The sequence below is a fragment of the Nannospalax galili genome, unplaced genomic scaffold (assembly GCF_000622305.1).
Source record: "Nannospalax galili isolate Female #2095 unplaced genomic scaffold, S.galili_v1.0 scaffold568, whole genome shotgun sequence".
Taxonomy (NCBI): domain Eukaryota; kingdom Metazoa; phylum Chordata; class Mammalia; order Rodentia; family Spalacidae; genus Nannospalax; species Nannospalax galili.
Genome location: NW_008359441.1, coordinates 2,687,483 through 2,695,475, shown reverse-complemented (window position 1 = coordinate 2,695,475; position 7,993 = coordinate 2,687,483). Strand labels below are relative to the sequence as shown.

The 7,993-nt window shown below is 44.3% G+C and overlaps 1 protein-coding gene across 8 annotated transcripts in view; it reads left to right on the top strand.

Annotated features, from left to right (window-relative positions):
• The window catches only part of Zfp1 (ZFP1 zinc finger protein), a 52,539-nt gene that overhangs the window by 15,692 nt on the left and 28,854 nt on the right, over positions 1-7,993 (top strand). The window contains exons 3-4 of one of the 8 annotated variants that reach the window (XM_029558604.1): positions 1,694-1,965; positions 5,549-5,908. The exons of 5 other annotated variants lie outside the window; for them this stretch is intronic. The gene's annotated coding sequence lies outside the window, so the exon portion shown is untranslated. Of the gene's footprint in view, positions 1-1,676; positions 1,966-5,548; positions 5,909-7,993 lie in introns of those variants that run through there. 2 more of the 8 variants (XM_029558606.1, XM_029558605.1) reach the window with 2 other exon arrangements.

The following is a 7,993-nucleotide window of genomic DNA, read 5'->3' as shown; positions in this document are numbered from 1 at the left end:
TTGCACCTTGCACCCTGGAGCAGAAGCAATTATTCCTTAAAGTTAATTTATTTTCTTAATAGGAACCATGTTGTAATTTAACAATTTCAGTTTACAAGAGAATTTTCAAAGACAATTTGATATCTAGTAATTTATTATTTAATAACAGTTCCCTTAGTAGTAAACATAAGTCTACATATTCACAACAGTCTAATACAATAAATATTGTGGCTAGACACAATGTCACGACAAACCAATTTCAAAACCAAGACCTTGATGAAATTCTGATCAGGTGTATATAAAAGAGACTCTTAAAAACCAGCACACATACATATATGTATGTATAAGACTCTTATCTCAAAAACGGCTGTGCCAAACAAAGCCGTACACACTGATGATATAAGGGCTTTCACTTGAAGAAAGCATTTTCAGAAATATTTACATTTTAATATGGTAAACATTTCTAACTGGGTTTCAGACTCAACAGGTGATGGAAAACAGAATTATACATTTCACTTGCACTTAAAGCTTACCATAGCCCAAAGTTACAGTATGATTAAAACAAGCTAGTGCTTAAACAGTTTTCATTAAGACAATTCCATGAAATGAGAGGGTAAAGAATGGGATGGTAAGTATTTAGTGTTAATAAGGCAATACAGAATCAATCTATTATTAAAGACCACTTAAGACTTAACAATACCAAAAGCATAGAGTATACAGCTTTCATGTGTATGATTCAATGACAGCTGTCTACAGTTAACTCTTTCCTATAGTAGCATGGGGGAACTTAGAAAGAATGACGTGAAAGCACAAGAGCACAGCACACAAGGTCAGAGGAGCCAGCATGCCAAGTCTGCAGGGCTGGCGGTCTGTGACAGCAACAGCTCAGGCTCAGGGTGGTCTTTTGCTTCCTATGAGGAAGAAGGGAGGGGGAAAGACCGGGAAAGAAACAAACCCAAAATCATATCACTGCCCAGCATCTAAGAAGACACACTGTAGAGAACAGTTGTGAGTTAATTCGCAGAGATGTCTAGAGGTTGTTCAGTGTATGTGTTAAAGTACACGTACTTTACAAGATAAACATAATAATTACTTTTTTTTTTTTTTTGGTCTTTTCGAGACAGGGTCTCCCTGTAGCCCCAGCTGTCCTGGAACTCACTATGTAGAGCAGGCTGGCCTTGAACTCACAGAGATCCTGCCTGTCTTTGCCTCCTGAGTGCTGGGATTAAAGGCGTGTGCCACTACACCCCGGCAATGTTTGCATTTTTACAAAATAAGCATAATAATGTCTATGAGTAGTTATTCTGAGCACATTGTAGTTGCCTCATTTTGTCCCAGGCTATTCTGGAGGCAAGAGACTGGCTCAGGCCATCTTGGGGATCAGTTTTTACAAGGTATGCCAGAAGAAGCCATGAGCTACTAGCTCTAAGCCAGGTGTCCTCTAGCCAGAAAAACAAAAGCACCGCTGTCACATGGCCATCTCCAGGAGCCTGTGGTGGAGCTCTTCCGGGTATCAAAGACCTCCATTCAAGCCAAACTAAGATTCCTGGTTTCAATTACTGATATGAGTTTTAGAAATAGCTAATATAAAGGCAGTTTAATGGAGACTTAAACATGAGAGCTAAAGGCAAGAGTTGCTCCAAGGGAGAAAAGTACAGAGCCACATCTAAGCCAGCAGAGTTTCCAGGGCTGAAAAGTGTCCCTCCCGAAACAGGCCCCATCTGCCTGCGTACAGAGCCATGTGGCAGGAAACAGGGGACAGAGGACAAGGCCAAAAAGATGAGACGGAAGACCAGTCCCAGGATTTATCTCCAGTTCTGACGATGAGTTAACGTAGTTCAATTTTCTCAAACCATTTTCAAGCCTTCAGAGTTCTGAAAGCAGCACAAACCAGACTGAGAATTTCAAAACCACAATACTTCCAAAGTGAGCAAACCAAAGAGACACTTTAAAACAAACACTACGAAAGCAAACCCAACCCAAAAGGTATGTAACAAATAAGGTCCTTAAACAACCAACTCAGATACTGGTTTACTGGTTCTCTTTCAAAAGTGGCTATAATTTTTTTTTTAATTTAATTATTTTTATTTCATGTGTATGAGTATTATGCCTGCGTGTAGGTAAATGCACCCATGTTGTGCAATGCCTGCAGAGGACAGAAGAGGCTGTCGGATCCCCTGGAACTGGAGTTACAGACAGTTGTTAGCTGCCATGTGGGTGCTGGGATTCGAACCCAGGCCTTCTGCAAGAACCATCAGTGTTCTTAAGCTGAGCCATCTCTCCAGCCCAGAAAAGTGGCTATAAAATTTTTAGGTTCACTGTTGCATTAATACAGTTATATAATATTGAACTCAGTATAAACCCTGTAAAACATTAAATTGAATGGGTTTTTAACCTTAAAAAAGATCTCCATTTCATTTTAAAATATACTGTTTCTTACAGACTCATTGTTTTTGCTAATAATACTGAGATGTTGGCGCATGCCTCATCTCTAATCTGTATGGATCTGATCATTACTAGTCATAGTCGGTTGCACTGTGATCCTTGGCACCTCTGTATGTCTATAAAGTCATTGGGTAGATTTCAATGGTAATGTTTATCACCTCTGCTAATTAACATGACAAATTTTTATGCTTCCTCAAATATAATTCATTTTTTAAAATTTGTTGATTTTTTTTGTGTGTATATCTATGGGGTGCGGGGATCTCGGGGCACCAGCTGCTAGCGTGGCGCCGGTCTCCTGTGCGCACCTGGGAAGCGGTGGGTGCTTCTCTGGTCTCTGTGGGTCTCTGCTACCGAGGCTGGCCTGGTCGAGTTCTGCCCCAGTTTCACCCGTGCACTCTCTCTCTAAGTTCGGAGCCCGTCAGCTGCCGGGTCATGAGGAGAGGTGCGGGGTGGGACTGTAAACATAGCCAAATATACATGACTGGAAAGATCATAGATCTTAGAGGAAACCCCACATCTGTCACATCCCTAGACAAGTGTAATTTCTTACTATAGCTAAATATTAATCCTGATATTTATAGATAAATATAGATTTTAAGATATGGGGTTCGCAGGGATCTCGGGGCGCCGTTCCCCTGCGCGCACCTGGAAGATGGCGCATCCCGCGGCATGTCTGCTCCACGTACGCCGCTGCTTCTGCGCTGTGGGTCCCTCTGCTACCGGGGCTGACCCGGTCGAGTTCCGCCCTAATTTCACCCGTGCACTTCCTCGAGATGCGAAATTCACCGGCCGCTGGATCATGCGGGAAGGTGCGGGGCGGCTAATGCTGGGTTTCCGTGAGTCGATGATGGAAGGATAGTGCCCCCAGGGGAGACTGGATCACAGGATTTAGTGTTACAGCTCAAGACAAGTGACTCAGCTCAGATCTCACTGATTCAGCAGCTCTGATTTACTGAGGGGAAACCAAGATACTTGTACTGTAGGGGCAGTGGCAAAAGCCATAGCTGATAGGTACTCCTGGGATGCTTCATTTACATAGGGCAGTGGGCTTCCATCAGGCTATCAGACAATGCCTGATTAAAACCTGGTAGCTCCTGTGCTGGAGGGCATGTATCTTGTGACGGGCATTTCAAAAGTAAGTCAGGGAGAGGAAGAAGAAGGCGCCCCGCTGAGAAAGGGAGTCTCCCCAATCGCGCCAAGCCAGCTTGTGGCTATCCGGACATGGGGAGACTGATACCCTAAACAGCAGGGGTCCCCAACATATATCACACAGAACATCCCAAACCATCTTATTCATCTATACACCCACTTCCCAGATGGCATCCTCCCATAGCCTCCCTGCCGGCACTAGAGCCCTTATACTCTGTCATTCCTGCTACTGTCTGCTGTGTTATTGGCACCCCCAGATATTCCCCACTACTTGTCCATCTGGTGAATCTAGTCAGCCTATCTAGAGGTCTTTGTTTTAGGAAGGTCAGCTGTTCCTCATCTAGCAGCAATCAGTTGTCAATATTCCTTTAGATAAGATTGGGGTCTGCTGTTCATTTTCCCAGTTCTATGTTGAGATACTATCTGGGAGTCCGTTGGGCTACCCTTGCCAACAACTCAAAAGAAGGTATCTCCTATCTGGCATTGTTGCTTGTTATGTAATAGCCTTTAGCTATACATATGGACTCTTAAAAAATTATATTGGCCCCTTTAATCTTTAGTGGTTTTCTGGTCTTTGAGACAGGATCTCCCTGTAGTCCCAGCTGGCCTGGAGTTCACTGTGCAGATCAGGCTAGCCTTGAACTCAGAGATCTGCCTGCCTCTGCCTCCTGAGTGCTGGGATTAAAGGCGTGTACCACCACACCCAGCTTCAGATACTGTTTTGTATAAACATCTAGCACTTAAAAGTTTTGTGGAACACTTAATAGACCTAGAGACATTGTCCAATAAATTTAAAGATCTTTAGGATACCCAAATTTATAAGGCCTTTGAATGGACTATCAAAATATCCTTATTTATAAATCTGCACATGTATTTTAATTAGGCATGCAAAAATAAAGCAAAATAAACCAATAATTTTGTGCACAATAAATAAATAAATAAATAAATAAACAAACTGAAGTGGCCAGTTTGTTTTGATGGAAACATATGAAGACAGTGATTACAGACACACATGACAGAATTATTTGAGATCTCAACACAGGAGAAAATTTAAATACATGACATAATTGCATGAAAGCACAAACAACACATGGAAAACGATTATCATAGACCCATGACATAATTTCATGAAAACTAGGTGCACCCAAAACACAAAAATCAAGGAGTTTGATTAGTATGGTCCTTTGCATGTAGGCACTCCTCCTTTAAAGGTGGATTAGAGAACACTTCCTCCATAATCTCCTCATAGCTCTGGGGAAGTTCTTCCTCTTCTGGTAAGTATGAGGCTGGGTTTTAGGGTTCAGGTAGTCTCCATCTGGGCTCAGGGATTCTTACCTAGCATGGCCTGATTTCAAGTCACTGGACTTCACAGAGTTTTTAATTTGGAGAGTTTTATCTTAATGCCATAATTTCCTGCATAGCCTTGTTTAAAGTTGTCCAGCATCACCTAGAGGACAGTCTGGGTCTGAAACTTAGATCAGGAGGAACCCATCTGAACTTTTATATGTGCCTGGGATGTATGTAATGTGTGCATAGGAGGGGTGGAGAGTGCTAGTCTTCCTCATTCAGATGCCTTCCTGGCCAGCCACCTCTCGGTGACTTAAGAGGTCTTACTTTGGGGCAACACGTATAATCCCCATGCTTGATCACTCGAAGGCGAGTGCCCATTTAGGTTGCACAACCTCAGCGGAACTGCAGGGTGAGGCCCCAGTCATATTCTGTGGCCTTGAAGAACCGTGGAACCATCACTTTCACTCTCACATTCATGCACAATCATTCAGAATTTAAGACGGTTGTTACCTATTATTCCCACTAAATTCCTGTTGTACCTAAAACAGGGCCAGAACCTTGGAATCACATCAAGGTTTAGCTGTGGCCCAGTTTACTGCCTGATTCCTGTTTTACCTTACATGGGACCAGCACCTCGGAATCATGTTGAGGTTAAGTTCTTGTCCCCATTTCTTCCTGACTGGAGGCCAGTGCCATCTTGGAATCACATCAAGACTTTGTATGCAGCCTCCTGCAGGGATCAACCCATGCCGGCTTCCATCTGTCTAACCTGGGGCCCATTACCTGGACTGGACATCCATTCTGGGTCTCCGTCTTGCTTCACCTGATGAAAGGCTCTAGTCTGGGGCCATGCAGCTCTCTGGCTTCCTGGAAGGAAACCCTGAGAGGAAATTCTTCGGGGGTGCACACTTCTCTGTTCCAGGGGCCGAGGGGGGCTGCAGGGTCCAGGAGCGGCAGCCTCTATTACCAACAAGGGTATGGTGACTTGTTCTCGCTGGGGACCTCTGGAAATACAGAAAAATCAGAGACCAACAGCTGAAGTCAGGTGAGGAGAGAACGTTTAATTTGACACTAGTGGGATTTACACCAGGAATCAAAGGAGTCAGACCCCCTGTTCAAGTTTTGGAGGGTTTTTATATTCAAAAGGTACATAGCATATACATGGTAATGCAAAGGTAATAGAAATGCAAGAGTTACAGGAATGTGATAGCTTTGGAAAACAAAGACTTCTATTCTGGATAACCTTAGGGGGTGGGGGAAGATTGCTGTTCACCACTCCATTCCAGGAGTTCTTAATTACCATCACGATGTAAAATCCTTTAGCATCTGATAAGCTCTACTTCCATGATAGTTTCACTGTGGGTAAAAGCAGAGGCAAGGTCCTCATAGCAGGCAGGAGTTAGCTCACAGACCTCCAACCCAAGATTCTCCAAGTGGCAGTTGGATGTTTCACAGCTTCACATAGCAGCTTTACACCAGTGTCCTCTAGCTTATTTTCTGAGGTTTGCAGACTTTGCAGGTTCCTGCTGCTGCTGAGACCCAAAGCTAGGATTTGACAGCCACTAGCAGTGATGAGATATTTTCTCAAACCAGAGTTGCATTTTGCTCACATCGATCACAGCTGCCACCACCGCCATGCCATCTTTGTTCCTTAGCCACTCTCCCTCTCAGTTGCCAAGTCCCTTCTCCACTATGTCCAGCTTGGGTGATAATGATGGCCAGGTCAACCATAGGTGTGTTGTGCAGTGGTCGCTTGCAGGCCCAGTCCCTGGCAAGAGAGTTGGACTGGGCAGCATGGGCAGCTTACCCACCATGGCCCCAGAACTGTTTTGATCAGAGTATTTTTGTGGGGGCAGGGACGGGGGTTTGTTTCAAAGACTGGTCTGTCATGACAGTCAGTATTTCATCTTGTTCAGCTGTCCAGATTGCCTACTTGGTGGTAAAAGAATTGTCTTTTAGTGATCCTTATAAGCGAATAATGACCAGCTTTGAGGGAGCATCAGTGCTTCTAGCTAGGTATGTCAGTTCCTTGTATATTTCATAGGGAGCTTTTGACCATTAGTCTCCCTGTAGCAGGCCTGGTGCTCACTATGTAGACCAGGTTGGCCTTGAACTCACAGAGATCCACCTGCCTCTGCCTCCTGAATGCTTGGACTAAAGGCGTGCATCACCACACCTGGCGCTTTTTTTTTTCCCGTATGAGTGTATATCATGTATATGTGGGTGTCAGAGGAAACAAAAGGTATCAGATTCCGTGCAACTGACTTACAGGCAATTGTGAATCCCCCTAGTGTGGATACCAGAAACCAAACAGGTTCCTCTCTGGAAGAGCAAGAAGCACTTTGTGTGTGTGTGTGTCTTTCTGTAACAGGGTCTCCCTATAGCTGCAGCTGACCTGGAACTCCCTATGTTGACCAGGCTGGCCTTCAACTCAAAGAGATCCACCTGCCTCTGCCTCTGGAGTGCTGGGATTTAGTGCCTACACCAGCTTCTTTTTTGGTTTTTGAGGCAGGGTTTCATTATCTAGCTGTGGCTGGCTTGGAACTAGATATGTAGACTAGGCTGGCCTTGAACTTACAGAGATCCACCTGCTTCTGCCTCCTGAGTGCTGGGGATTAAGGGCATGTGCTGCAAGAAGCACTCTTCACTGCTGAGCTATCTCCAAAGAGCACAATTAAAAAAATTTTTTTCTAATATTTTATTATTTTTATGTGTATGAGTGTATTGCCTGCATGTATGTGAGTGCACCCGTGTTGTGCAGTGCCTCAGAAATCAGAAGAGAGCGTCAGATTCCCTTGGAACTGGAGTTAAGGATGGTCCGTAGCCACCATGTGGGTGGTGGGAATTAAATCTGGGTCCTCTGCAAGAGCAGTCAGTGCTCTTAACCACTGAGTCATCTCTCTGGCCCCTTTAAAAACTTTTTAATTGAATTTTTGTGTATTCCATTGTTGTACCCCATCCACTGGACCCCAAAAAGACCACCGAGAACCCAACACACCAAAATGCAAAAGCAAAGGTTTATGGTTTATTCGGGCTTAAGCTCGGGCTCTCAGACCTCACCAACTCAACGGTTCCATGCTGAGAGCCCAGAGTAAGGGAGAGTGGAGCCTTTTATAGGTTTTAGACAAAG